Below are 14,505 nucleotides of genomic sequence, written 5' to 3' on the forward strand. Positions count from 1 at the left end.
AAACAGTTCGCATAAAATCGATAGGACGTACTTTGGGGGATCAGAGTACAGAGACAGAGCAGCGTACTTTGGGGGATCGCTCGTTTCATGAAGCCAGTAGCACTGGTGTCAGTTGCAATCAGTGATCCTCTTCGGTGGCTTCGGCTTAACGTCAAAGGTGTTTCAGTCCGGTGTCTCCTTGGATCGTTTACCACGAATACAACGTACTCACTCGTTGAAGTAGTTGATTTCTACGATATTTAACGAGTCAACAGGATTATAATCATTTTATTTGATCTCTCAATACGATCCATCATCAAATTTATTTCCTTTGTACGATTTTAAGATATAAAATAAACGATGAATTTTCAATGATATAGATATAGACTGGGATGTAGCTAATTATATTTGCTTCAATAAAAAAGAAAGAAAAATTAAAAACAGAACAAAATACTATGCAATGCCTGTTATTTATTTATTTTTTTTTATCTGCTACATTTTTGTTTCATGATCATTATGGGGAGGAGGGAGGGAGGGAGGATGGGAGGGGGCTGAATCTAAGACGCCGAGAAGCCAATTGAAAAGTAGAGGGCAAACTCGTTAGAATATTTAAACATCTTGTATTGAAAATTCGACCTACTTTACTCGGGCAAGTTGACCGGAAAGCTTTGGATGAATGCGCTTCTCCCTTATGTCCGCCGAGGCGAGTAAATAAGAAATCACGGTGCGATGGGAAGTAAACAGAGGTGAGTGAACGAAGCAAAAGAGAAAGAGAGAGAGAGAGAGAGAGAGAGAGAGAGAGAGAGAGAGAGAGAGAGAGATAGCGTGAAAACCAGGTCAGAAATTCTCCGATCGTGTTGTGAAGACAGGCGGAACACGAGTAATCTGTCGCTCAGTATTTGTAAATAATTTAACAAATAAATTATTTAGAAGCAGAAAGGAATACGAATATTTATTTACGGGTATCAAATTTTCTTACAAAAATATTTCACATTAGATTCCATTAAAGAACGACGAACACGAGAGTGAATTCTCTCATTCATATGTGCGTGCACGTTAGCGCGCACAAACCTGCACATAACATATAAACGAACATTCGAATTTAATAATCCGATAATCTCGAATTTCGTACTTTTGTGTGTGCTCTCAGAAAAAAAAAAAAAGAAAAAAAAGGAAAGAAAAAAAGAGAGAAAAAAAAAATAATATTCTTTCAACGAATAGACAATTTAAGAACTCTTGAAGAACTCTCGAAGATCTCTCTTTCCTTATCTAATTATTTATCTCGCGAAATATTATCGCGATGATTTATAGTATCGACTTTAAGCGGGATAAATCTATCAACGTTAAATATATTAACGATCGACGTGTTCCATTGGTTCTAAGAATATTAACAATATCTATCTACTTTAGATTACATCATAATTTCAAAAACTAACAAAGCTTCACTTTGTGAGTTAAAGTTCCACGACGTATTACAAATTCAACGGAGGCCAAAGTTTCCGTTTCTCTCTCGTCAATGCAATCTTGATCTTTTTCTTTCTTCATATCTATCCATCTCTTTCTCTCTCTCTCTCTCTCTCTCTCTCTCTCTCTCTATCTCTCTATCTCTCTGTCTTTCTTCTTCATGGTATTATGATGAATATCTAGAGAAACATAACAGAGAGTATTTTATACATCGAGGATATAAATAAATGCATAAGGGCAAGAAAATGTCGCTTTTAATATCACGATATCTTTCGAATCTGAACTCCCTTGGGATCCCGCGGTGAGACGACAACAACAACGGCTTTGCCTTATTTTTCTGTTCTCTCTTTTCTTTTTCTTTTTTTTTTTTCTTCTTTTTTTTTCTTTTTGCTCTTTTTTTTTCTCTTTTCTTTTCTATATAGAATAAGGTACGGTTTTCTACCTTCCATTTAGCCACGATAACATACCAACGGACTCGGTGCGTTGTCTCTTTGTTCGATAACGATCTATTTCGATCCGCAAACTGCAAGTATTCTTTTCACTTTGTGAATCGCAAAACGGACCCAAAGGATATACCTAAACAAGCGTTACGTGAGCGATCGAAATGGTCCAGTCGTTTTTTCTCTCTCTCTCTCTCTCTCTCTCTCTGTCTCTGTCTCTGTCTTTGTCTCTCTCTCTCTCTCTCTCTCTCTTTCAAGTTTCTTGGGTCTCCATTGCATGTAAATGTGATTCCACTGAGGGTAAGACACGAAGAACGTAAGGTCATCCGAGAGAATGAATCCACGATCGAAAATCTCTGTATAGATCATTCGATTCACTGAATGAAAAGGTTTAAAGAGAAAAAGTAAATAGAAAGAGAGATAGAGATAGAGAGAGAGAGAGAGAGAGAGAGAAATAAAAAAAAAAAGATTCAGAAAACTTGATAAATTGCAACGTATTTATAGAGAATAGTAGATTTTTCAATGAGTGATAAGAATATCGAACTCCTTTAAGATTCCTTCGTAGAAAAATTTTAATTTGAATTCCGTAAGATTTTTTAAAAGGATTCTTGAAATTTCCGCGAGAGTTCACAATTTTAAGAATCTAGTAGTTCGATGTGGTATAGTTATGAAATAAAATGTAGAGGAGAGGAGTTTTGTACTCTGACGAAAAAATATTCATGAATGTATTATAGAATTTTTCAAAAAAATCTTTTATAGAATAAGACCGCCATCTCGTTCGGTCGTAATATTTATTTCATTGAAAATATTCAGTAAATTTATATACATACGATATCGAAATTCGAGTCGAGTCGAAAGTAAAATGGATAATACATTTACAACGTAATATTTATATCGAATCAAATGAAAATGATAATAAAAAGATTGATGGCATCTTATGGATTGTAATTAAATCGTATCGCATTCGTAAATTTGTCTTTCCCTTTGAACACATTAGAATTTAATAATAAATTATTATAATGTATGATAACGAAATTATTACTGTAGGAAAGTTTAGTATCGAACAAGTAAGGACTCAAATAATTGTCGAACGAGGAAAAAAAAAAGGAGAAAAAATGTATCGAGTAGGTGATTCAAATGATGTCATCTTTCTTTTACCCTTCTTTCTCCTTTTTTTTTCTTTTCTTTTTTTTTCTTTCTTTTTTTTTTTTTTCATTTTTTCTTCATCATCTTCCTCGTTGCAGCACAAGCGGTATGCTCTTCTTCGTCTCTCTCTCTCTCTCTCTCTCTCTCTCTCTCTCTTACTCTCCTTCAGGCTGTGTCTCGTTACTCCTCTTCTCGCTAGTTTCAAGTCTACAAGTTTATTACTCGTGTTACTTTTGCCGTTGCTCTTATTAAACGTAACGAACATTCCTTCTTGGTATGCCGTACCTCATCCATCGTTCTGATTTTTCTTTTACTCCATAACGTGTAATAAATGTTTTATAAACGTTGACAATGTTAACGAACGAAATATATCAACGAATATACATGTCTTTTTATCGTTTAGTTTTAAACTATGATATATTCTTAAATCGAGAAAGTATTTGCATCTTGTATAAATGAAATTGTTTATTTCTTAATATAGTCAAATTCGTTATATCGATGTCAAAAGTATCTATTAGCAAAAGAAAAAGAATTTGTTTAATAATTTTAATGAAAAAAGAAAAAAAAAAAAGATATAATAAATAAATCAATCAATCAATATATTTCTCTGTATTTTCTACGTTCGATAAGGATCATATAAGATCGAATATTTTATAAAATACCTGCTCGTTAATTATTATACGTTCGTTCGCTTTGATCAAACAATTTTAATGGGAAATTCTCTTTATCCCATTTAATAGAAAATATTTTTAAGAAGAATTAATATTATACTGAATACGAAGACATGCTGAAAGTATTCGTTCATTCAATTCAACAAGTGATCATTGTAGAGAAAAAAAAAAAAAAAACAGAAAAAAAATAAAAATAAAAGAATAAAAAAGAAAAAAAGAAAGGGAAAGGAAAAAGAAAGAAAGAGAATGAGAAAGAAATTCGAAACTTTTCTTCTCTGGCAAAAGGTCAATCTGACTTTTCTGCACTTCTCGTCAATGATCCTGGCTCTGAAGTAAGTGGTATCAGTTTGAGAATACTACTTCGCGTAAATCGAGCTTTCTCGTCGAGGAAAAAGAAGGCCACTCCTTCGAAAGTCTCTTCGTCTACTTGTATCTATCCTGATGGTTCTCACGATAACGCGACTTCTTCGAAAATGTTTCCCCTCTTTCTTTTTCATCGAGGAAAGATCTACTGGTTCGAAGTCCTTCGAAAATTTGTCTCAAGTTATTGTCAGACAATTCTTAAACGTTACTAAAAAATTTATGTACATGATAGAAACAAGGACAAACGAAGTTTCTTCGAAACTCAAAATACTTCCCTTCTCTCACTACCGTTTATCATCTTTTGTTGAGTACACTACGCGTTGGATGATGCCAAAGAAAGGATAAGAAAACTCCTTTCTGCATTCGTTTACCGCAAATAGGGAAGAATGAAGAATGACAAGAAACGAAGAAGAAGAAGAAGAAGAAGAAGAAGAAGAAGAAGAGAGAGAGATAGAAAGAGAGAGTAAAAGAGAGTATAAAAAAGAGAGAGAAAGAGAGAGAGAGAGAGAGAGAGAGAGAGAGGGGTGACACGTCGATATTCACGCATATACACTCTAGTATACATTACATTTGTCACATATATGCATACTTACACTCTTTCAATCACATATACGTATATGCACTTGTACGAACATATAGTTAAATGTACGAAGGAGTAGAATGCACGTCGCGTTTCTTCTCACGACGTATCCGAGCAAGCGTATCTCGCATTACGTATTATTCCGTGGAGCATTCTCCGTTTCTCTTTTCCTTTCTCTCCTTTCTCTACGACGCGACGTTTCTGTCTGTATATTCATCTTCACTGAAAACAAGAAGAATTCCTTTTACACCAGTGCCATCTATTTACCATTCCTTTCTTACTGTAAAGAAACTTACGTATACGGGACATTTCCATTACGTCGTTTAAAGGTCGCCACGCACTTATTAGCGCGAAAACAAAAATAAGAAAAATAAGAGAGAGAGAGAGAGAGAGAGAGAGAGAGAGAGAGAGAGAGAGAGAAAACAATCCTCATCCGCACATCGCAATTTCGATTTAAACAAAATTCATCAATCAACGATATATCTCATTCCAAGAGAAATAAAATCATCTACTATTTTGAAAAATGTCACTATGTATTGTTCATTTATCAGAAACATGGCAAATTTTTGTTGCGTTTCCTAAACATAAGAAACTAATTTGCAAGTTTATATTTTTAAAAAAAATTAATATACCTTCTCTGATGATTTTAATCTACTTAAATTAGCTTGATTTGTTAACTATAGTATAAAATCAGATTTGATATATTTAAAGCATAGATTTGAATATTACGAAGTATATATTTAATATATTACAATGATTTATGATGTATAGTACACATTATTAATAATTAATATATACATGGATTCTATAAACATCTCGTAAATTTTATAGAAATATTGAAAAAAATTAAAGATCAATTTTTAATCAATTATAGAAATAATTTATAAAATTTTCCATTCAATATTCTTATTTTACAAATCGAGTGAACTCATAACTATTTCTTTTTCTTTTCTTCGTTTCTTTTTTTTTTATATAATAATGAAATTATTTATCTTATCATCTAATACACGTATAATTGATTGAAACATTTGGAAAATATAAAAACGTCAAAATGAGCTTCAATGATCGATATTCTTTGCTTTGTTTTAAGTTTATAGAAATCTTCAATTAAGATACTCCTTGTTTTTTGTTCAAAGTTATATTTCATTGTTGTTTTAACATAAACTTACGTATTGTATAATTAATATTGAAATAAATAGCTTAAAAAAATTATATCAATTAGTATTATTTGATATTCATGATAAAAGATATAAATTTTTCAAATTAAAGCCGATAACAATAAAATGTAATAATATTATATTAATCTTCAATAAAGAAAGGTAGTGATTAACGAAATTGTAAAAGCTAAAACGTAGACCGTAAAGCTTGAGTTTAAGAAAAATTGCATACAAAGTGAAGAGGGAATTTATTTCTTTTTATTCAAGGAAGAACCTTGACGTGGTATCGGTCTCAGTAGTTCTTACTCTTCTCGGCAATAAAATCTCGCTATCTCGAAATCTCCGTTTGCGGACAGGGAAGAAGCTTTTACAAGAAACGAAGAGAATCGTTAAGAAATACTCCCCGTTTTCTCTTCTCCGCATCAGAAAAGGAAAGATTCTCCTTTTCCTCCGTCGAGTTTTCATCAAACTTTCTTCACGCAACTTCCGCCACTTAAGAATCTTATCCTTTCGTGGACTCTCTCTCTCTCTCTCTCTCTCTCTCTATCTATCTCTTTCTCTCTTTATCATTCCCTCTATCTTTCTCTTTCTATCTTTCTCCCTCTCTCTCTCTCTCTTCTCGTCCCTCGAAGTTAAAGTTTCGTGAACTATGCTGAAAATGCGACTTCGGTTACGTTGCATCTCATGACGCTGTAATCAAACGCTCGGAACTTGTGAACTGGGTTAACTTTTCCAACCTCGGTCCCTTTATCTTAAGATGAATCATTTGCTATTTGTCTCTCTTTCTCTCTCTCTCTCTCTCTCTCTCTCTCTCTTTCTTTCTTTCTCTCTCTTTCTCTCTATCTCTTTCTCTTTCTCCGTCTCCTTTTATCTCTCCTTCTCACTATCTGACAGAAAACGCGATCCTTGTGCTGACGGACTCCATAATTCCCAAGTATTATCCTCTTATCTGATTACACAACGTCCTCCGTGTAATCCAGCACACATCGATATATCGGATCCTCGTTGATCCTGTTCTCAATCGTAATACCAATCTACGTTACTCGGCGGCAAAGATAATTATCGTACGCGTTCGACGAAAGAAATTTCTTTTCTTTTCCTTTGTCTTCGTTAAAAAAAAAAAAAAAAAAAACAAAAAAAAAAAACGGAAAGAAAGAAAGACAAAAAAAGAAAAGATGAAGAAAAGAACAAGAAAAGAAAGAAAAGAAAATACGAGGGAAAGAGAAAAAGTCGTGAAAATGAAAAAGGTAATAAATCGTCTTTTGAAAAAGGAAAAAAACATTTCGAAGAAGATGCATTAGAAAAAGTCGAATATCGTCGAGTGCTTCCAATTAGCCAGATCTCGTATTTTTCTTATTTCCTCACTTTTTCTTTTTCTTTTCTCTCTCTCCCTCCCTCTCTCTCTCTCTCTCTCTCTCTCTCTCTTTTTTTCGTGTAACGTTTCCCTTCGAGGTAATATTCGATCCAAAAAGCGGTACTACGGAATATGTACGAAATTCTTTAGAATTCCAGGGGCAACGCTTTTCAACGCGCGTGCTACGCGTTCGAACAGAGACGTTGGGTGCTTCAGTCGGTAAGCTTCAGGTAGAGAAGCTCAGCTGGAGGCTTTTTGCACAAGGAAAAAGCTCAGCTGAATTGTCTCGAAAAAATGTCGTCATCGTTGGATATCAAATGCACCGGGCTCTTTCCTTGCTGCTCGATTTTCTTCTTCTTTTTCTATTACTTCCGTTTCCATTTCTCCTTCTCTCTCTCTCTCTCTCTTTTTTTTTCGTTTTATCGTTCTTTTTCTTTCTTTCTTTCTTTTTTTTTTTTTTTCTATTTCTTTCTTTCACAAAAGCATATATGGCAAACGAAACGCCAGCAACCAGTCTCTCCATCCTTCCACCAACTTCAACACTCTTTGGATAGGTACGCACTTGCTGCTCGAGTGGTACTCCTCGTGAGACCAGGCAGACGACGAGAAAGAAAAGGAAAAGAGACAGAGAAATATAAAGAGAAAGAAAAAGAGAGAGAGAGAGAGAGAGAGGGAGAGAGTGAAAGAGAAAACGATTCGTGTAATGGCGACTACGTCAAGCGTTTTCTCTCTCTCCGAGATTTTCATGAAACGAGAACGAAACCGACGATGAGGATGGATGCCTACGGTTTTCGAACTTTTCTACCTACCATGTTGGCCAAGAATTTTACAGAGAAAGGAAGAGGCAACTGCATCCCCCCCTCATCATTCTCTCTCTCTCTTTCTCTCTCTCTCTTTCTCTCTCTCTCTCTCTCTCTTTATCTTTCTTGTTCGTCCTTGCGATTTCGTTCCTTTTGTCGTCTAGCTTTTTCTCTGCACAGATATTGTAGTTCTTTTTAAAGGGCAAAAAAAAAAAAAGAAAAGAAGGAACAAAAAAAAAAAGAAAGGAAGAAGGAGAAAAAATGTTGCTTCCCATTTCAACGTCTTTCCCGTCGAACGAATTTAAAATATTAATTTTCAATCTTCGAATTTATTTTAACAAATTCTCATTGGCAAAAAATTTAACAAAATTTCGTACATTTGATCTTAAATTTTTTTTTTTTTTTTTTTTTTTTTTTTTCTATTAGTGAACGAAATTGAAATAATTTCAATATCCATGAAATTTTGTTCATTTATGAAAGAAGGATTCAAGAATAATTCGAATTGAAAGAGAATGAAATTAACATTGCGTTTGAGATCGACGTTTGATTTTAACAGAACGACAGGATATTAGAGTGCTAAATACGAAGGAATTTTGCTTAGAAACACTGTCCTTCTCTTTCTCAATCTCTCTCTCTCTCTCTCTCTCTCTCTCTCTCTCTCTCTCTCTCTCTCTCTCTCTCTCTCTTTCCCGTTAGCTCGATTCCCTTTACACGAGTTCTCTCATGCAATCTTGCTAGCAGGAGATAAGACTAATTACCATTGTATCTACGGAGAATGGCTTGTGAACCGCTATACTAGCATCCTAACTTAACTTCTAATAACATCGTCAACAGTCAACAAGCTGCGTGCACGATGAACCGGTTAAAGGCGATCGTACTTCGTGCAACGGAATAAAATCAAAAATTAATTATTTACTCATCTTTATCTAATGAGAATTCTAATGAGGGATCTCGAAGATAAAAAAAAATAAATAATATTTTTCTATGAAAATATTATTCACAATTGTATCATCATTGATAACGTTAAGACGTTGATAAGATTTATCGTTTATAATTTATTTACAGATAAAATATGATTTATCGAAAGATCAAACGTGTATCATTTATCGGATAAGATGAAAATTAATAAAGGAATGAATTAAATATAATATGATAATGTTATATTTATTTTACAATTTGAATGATATTGACGATTGAATCGATTAGGGAAATTTTTTAAAGTTTCTATCCCTCGTCGTAACTTTCGGTTAGCCCTTTAAAGCTTATCGCCCTTTATGAACCAACGGTGCAAGAAACTAGGCTAACGCGACTTCTCCGACGGACCGGCTTGCATCGATCTAAAGAAGTATAGAGAATGCCGACGTAAAGACGTCACCGAAGCGAAGAATGAAGAACGTACGAATAGGCAGAAAAGGAGGATGAGAGAGAAAATGGACGCGAGTATCGAAAGAAGAGAAGAAAATAGGAACGGGAAGGAAACAGGAGCGGAAATTGAAGTGGACAGTGACTGAAGAAGGAAACGTGCTCATCTCTCAAAGGTAGACGTCCGTTATTGGGCCACTGGGCCATAGCTTGATTTCTCTCTCTCTCTCTCTCTCTCTCTCTCTCTCTCTCTCTCTCTCTTTCTGTTTCTTTCAGTCTCTTTATTTCTTTATTCGGTGGGTAAGGAGGGGGAGTGCAGGGAAGACGGTGTCGACTTCAGGAAACCAATCTTGCTGTTTTATTCTTTACTCATTCTCATTTTGGTCCTTGTGTTTCTGAAAAATAATAAGAAGAAAAAGAAAAAAAGAGAAAAAAAAAAGAAAAGGAAAGAAAAAAACGAAAAAAAGTAAAATCACCAGAGTATTATTAATAGGAAATAAAATGGTGAAACGAGTCAGTTCGTATTATTATTTCTTTGAAATGATTAATTTTTTTGGTTGTTGTTCCTTCGGAGTATTTTTAAATCTAATTGAGAAACCCATTGGATCGTCTTAAAACTGAAAAGTAGGCACGAATCAAGGAGAATGTATGAGGGAGCAAAATAGGAGTATTTTAAAGGGGTTACTTCGTATACGTGTACTTCTTGATACGTAATCGTTTCGTTCTCAAGTACCAGTTAGAACTAGAAACAGGCAACTATTTTCGGTGCTGCACACGGCAGTTATGTCATTCGGTGGCTTTATATGCCCACGAACTCCAATTCTATGTACGGCATACTCTAGTTTCAACTTCCTCTTTCTCTGTCTTTCGCTCTCTCTCTCTCTCTCTCTCTCTCTCTCTCTCTCTCTGTAGCTCTTCCTCTAGCAACTCTTTATACCTTTCTCCTTTTCTCTCTTTCTCTCTCTGACTCTCTTTCTAACTTATCGCACATTTAGAGATTTGTACAGTAACACCAAGTAAACACCATATACGAGTGTTATGGAGCCGATCAATAAAAGTGATTACCAAAGGTGCAAAATTTCTACAAACAAATTGTTAAAACCATGCTATAGTCTATCCTTACTTAAAAATTTTTATTATATATACTTGTACTTGTGAACATAACGAAGATGAAACCTAGTGAAAATTATAAAAATCATTATTAATAAACTTCTACGATTTAGGAAAAATTATTATTACTTTTAATAAAAATAACTTTTTATTATCGAATTATTTTTTTATCGATATGTTAGATAACATTGATAATTTTATAAAAGAAACGATGTAGAAAATGTAAACTAATTATTACAAGTATTTTGTAAAAAATATTCTCCAATAATCGTGTAGTATGCGAACATTATCTGTAAAACGAAGGTAAAGCAGAAAGAGATAGAGATAGATAGATAGATAGATAGATAGAGAGAGAGAGAGAGAGAGAGAGTTATCGAGAAAGAGGCATTATAGGAAGATATCCCTAATAAATTTAGAAACACTTAACTTTTTTCGTTCGGAGTGCTTTTCCGTCGATCGTAGTTGGGTTGCTTCGAGCTTATAAAACTGTATCACAGGAGAATGTGAAGTTTTAAAATTTTTTATCGTATTTCAGAGATAAGAGTAGAAGAGTGCACGAAGGTGAGGTAGAATTCTCTTGATAGTAGTGGCTATTCGATCAGCAGTTTTACACCCCGAACATTCTACCCTTTCTACCCTTTCTCATACTCAACCTTCTAATAACTTATCTCATAGTCAGAACGTTAGAAATTCTAACGAACGAAAGTAATAAACTCTCTCTCTCTCTCTCTCTCTCTCTCTCTCTCTCTTTCTATCTATCTATCTATCTATCTATCTATTCACTTATACATTTTTAATAATTCAAAGTCAATGGTCGTCAATTATAATAGAAACTTATTTACAATTTTCGAGTAATTTCTTTGAGAACGTTCAATAAAATCAATTGCGTAATTACTCGACTCTTATCTTATAAATCACGTAAGAGTGATAAGATTCTTGTCTTTTCTTGTTTTTTTCTTTTTCGAAAGACTTTCGAAAAATTTCCAAAGACGAAGTATCAACGAGCTTCGATTTGATTTAATGATGTCACGTTGAACGATTTAAGACATTTTAAAGTGACATTATTAATTAGTCTGACGTTTTATCAAAGAATAATATATTTGGAAAATATCATTTAACATAAGGACGGAAGAGTCAAAGTTAATTTTAATTATATACGTAATCAATCATCGAACCTTCGAAATTACGGAAAATCATCAGTGAGACGAGGCAGTTGGCTAATTCGATACTACGTTGAAAGCACACACGTGGCACCGCTTGATAAGAACATCATAGAAGACATCGTGAGTGGCTCTCGTCGTTCTAAAGATATAATTAGCAGCGAAGAACTCTCTGTCTCTCTTGCTTCCTCCCTTTATCCACCTAGCTCTCTCTTTCTCTCGTGATATCGAGGAAATACTCTACAGAGACAGTTTGGTGGATGCGAACTCGCGGTAACCTTCAGACGAAGAGACGACGACACGAAGGTGGAAGGATCACAACGGGGCTTTCGTAAGATGAGCTATGACGCTATACGCTGAAGTTAGCGGCTTAGTGTCACCGTTTGACAAATTGTGCTCCTTCATCCTCTCTCTCTCTCTCTCTCTCTCTCTCTCTCTCTCTCTCTCTCTCTCTCTATCTCTCTTGCACGCTTTCTCTCACACAAACACATACACACATTTTATATCCGTTCGTCTGACTGTCTGTCTATCTCTTTCTCTCTCTTTCTTTTCCTTCACCTTTCCTTCTCTTTCTAGCTCTCTCGTTTTTTGGTTCGCACTCTACTTATCTTCGCAATCGACCAAGACTACCGATGATCTCCATCCTCTTCATCCACCCGGCAATAACGTGCTCTCTTTGTCATTGTTAACGCGCGTTTCACGAAGAACGTGCGATGGCGCCTTCTGTAGACTGTGTAAAGGTAACTAGCCGTGAATGCATCTCGCGAGAAATCTCATGCCATCCTAGAAATGGTCCATCGTTTACGAACGCATCAAGAAATCCTTATATTTTCGATCCTTTTTTGTATCTTTTTGTAACTTTTACACGCTTTCCTGAAAGACAGTTTTAGATTTAAATAAAAATTGTTTTTCTTTCTTTTTCTCCTTCCTCCCCCCCCCCTCTTTTTTTGCTCACGTTCAAATATACAAATAAAAAAAAAAATGTTATATCGATCTCAACGTAAAAATGTTACATCGTCAATGAATTAAATCTGTTCATTTATTTCCTTTGAAGAATCGATGAATGATTTGTAAAAAAAAAAATTACGATAGAAACGAACGATGTAATATACTGGAATTAAAAAAAAAAATATATATATATATATATACATTTGTAAAAATATTGGAGAAAAAAAGAAGGAAAGAGATTATCGTGAAAGAAAAGATCATCGTTCTAGTTTGATCTCTGCAAAGAAAAAGTCTCTATGCGGCTTTCATCTTGATGATGATGATGATGATGATGATGATCTTTCTTGCCACCCGCGTAAGCTTGCGATTTTCTCTCGCGTCAGTGACACTGGATCGCGTCTAAAGTCTCGAGACGCGTTTCGTAGAACGCGCCTAAGATTAATCACGACGTGCGAGACGGTACTTGTAACTTGCGAACATGTGTTAACCATTCCTACCATTTCTTCTTTCTTCCTCTATCTCTTGTTCGTCTCTTTCTTCCTCTTCTTCCTCTTCTTCTTCTTCTTCTTCTTCTTCTTTTTTCTCTTCTTTTTATTCTTCTCTACTTGGGTGGTTTCACGACTATTGGAACGCTCGATTAATGTCGCGATGGTCCTTTATTCAGTGACACCCTACATTTTCTTCATTTTGTATATTCAAGTAAAATTACAATTTATTGTAAATTTTTATCGTACGTTTTAAACTCCAATACTTTCTTTATTCTTCTTTTTTTTTTTTTTTGTTCCCCCATTCATTCATCTAATATTATTCTCGTTACTATTAACCTTTGATATTGTCAAATAGAAATTATAAGAATTAAAAGAGAACTATCGACATGTGCTATATAAATATCTGATAAAATTCTATTAAAATGAATATGTTAATATAGGATAAATAAAAGAATTTATTTTGTTTATTACGTCGTTGGTTATAAATTGTAGCACCATGTAATTCGTTGGAATATCAGGTGCATAGATAGATCCGCGAAAGCATAGAAATTCACCCTTGTACGTTTAATATTTCAATGCGACCACAGGCACAACAAAAGAGCACTATAGTTACTGATTTAGTGGACACGAGTCTCCCTTTATCTGTTTCTCTTTCCTACTCTCGACTATTTTACCATCGTCGTTGATTCCCAAGAGTTCATCGAAACGGACGCGCGTACGAAAACTCTCGGACTTTGCTCGTTGATCCAACAAATAATGCATCTTGTCGCGTGGATTCGAACGTTCGCGCAGTTTCCTCTTGAGACTTTTCTCCTCTCTCTCTCTCTCTCTCTCTCTCTCTCTCTCTCTCTCTCTCTTTCTGTCTCTATCTACTCTCGCGATCTTTTAAAATTTACAAGAGTTTATTCTTTTTTCCATTTTCTCTGATTCCTATATTCCCATTAGTATTAAAATATAAGTTATTTGAAATAAAGACACTTTTGAAATTCATAGAATTGTAATAGAATTTATTAAAATGAACAAATCGATAGATCGATATTTTCCTAAAGCACATATTAAAACGATGAGTGGTTAAATTTGTGGTTACTTATTCGAAATGTCATGCAAGACGAATTACAGCCAGTTCGTATCCGATCTGACACATCTCTGGACACCAGTCAAACGTTCAAACTAAATATTACAATTATTCCAGTCGCGAGTTAACTTGGTTACGAATGCGGCCAGCCACGTTTGAACGCAGTCCATCTCTCTCTCTCTCTCTCTCTCTCTCTCTCTCTCTCTCTCTCTCCCCCTCTTTGATCCCATCTGGACCAGTACCTCCGAGTCTGTCCCTCGACGACGACGTGGCTGTGTACCCCCTCTACTAACCACTACTAATGCTAGAACTCATGCGTTACAGGACTATCGAACGGGTTTTCGACTCTCGATCTCCCAATGCGTATTCCATGCGGCGTGTCAGCCCAATTTCGTCCGGAAATACGTG

The 14,505-nt window shown here is 34.8% G+C and overlaps 1 protein-coding gene and 1 long non-coding RNA gene across 5 annotated transcripts in view; one reads left to right on the plus strand and one right to left on the minus strand.

The window, feature by feature from the left end:
• LOC124947902 (uncharacterized N-acetyltransferase DDB_G0290199-like) overlaps positions 1-14,505 on the plus strand; it is a 457,589-nt gene that overhangs the window by 162,576 nt on the left and 280,508 nt on the right. The window lies entirely within an intron of this gene.
• Positions 4,657-5,347, minus strand: LOC124947904. The gene is made up of 2 exons (XR_007100542.1): positions 4,940-5,347; positions 4,657-4,865 (listed from the first exon to the last, which is right to left on the minus strand). It is a non-coding gene; the product is annotated as an uncharacterized LOC124947904 (long non-coding RNA).

This window comes from Vespa velutina, chromosome 3 (assembly GCF_912470025.1).
Source record: "Vespa velutina chromosome 3, iVesVel2.1, whole genome shotgun sequence".
In the NCBI taxonomy this organism is placed as follows: Eukaryota; Metazoa; Arthropoda; class Insecta; order Hymenoptera; family Vespidae; genus Vespa; species Vespa velutina.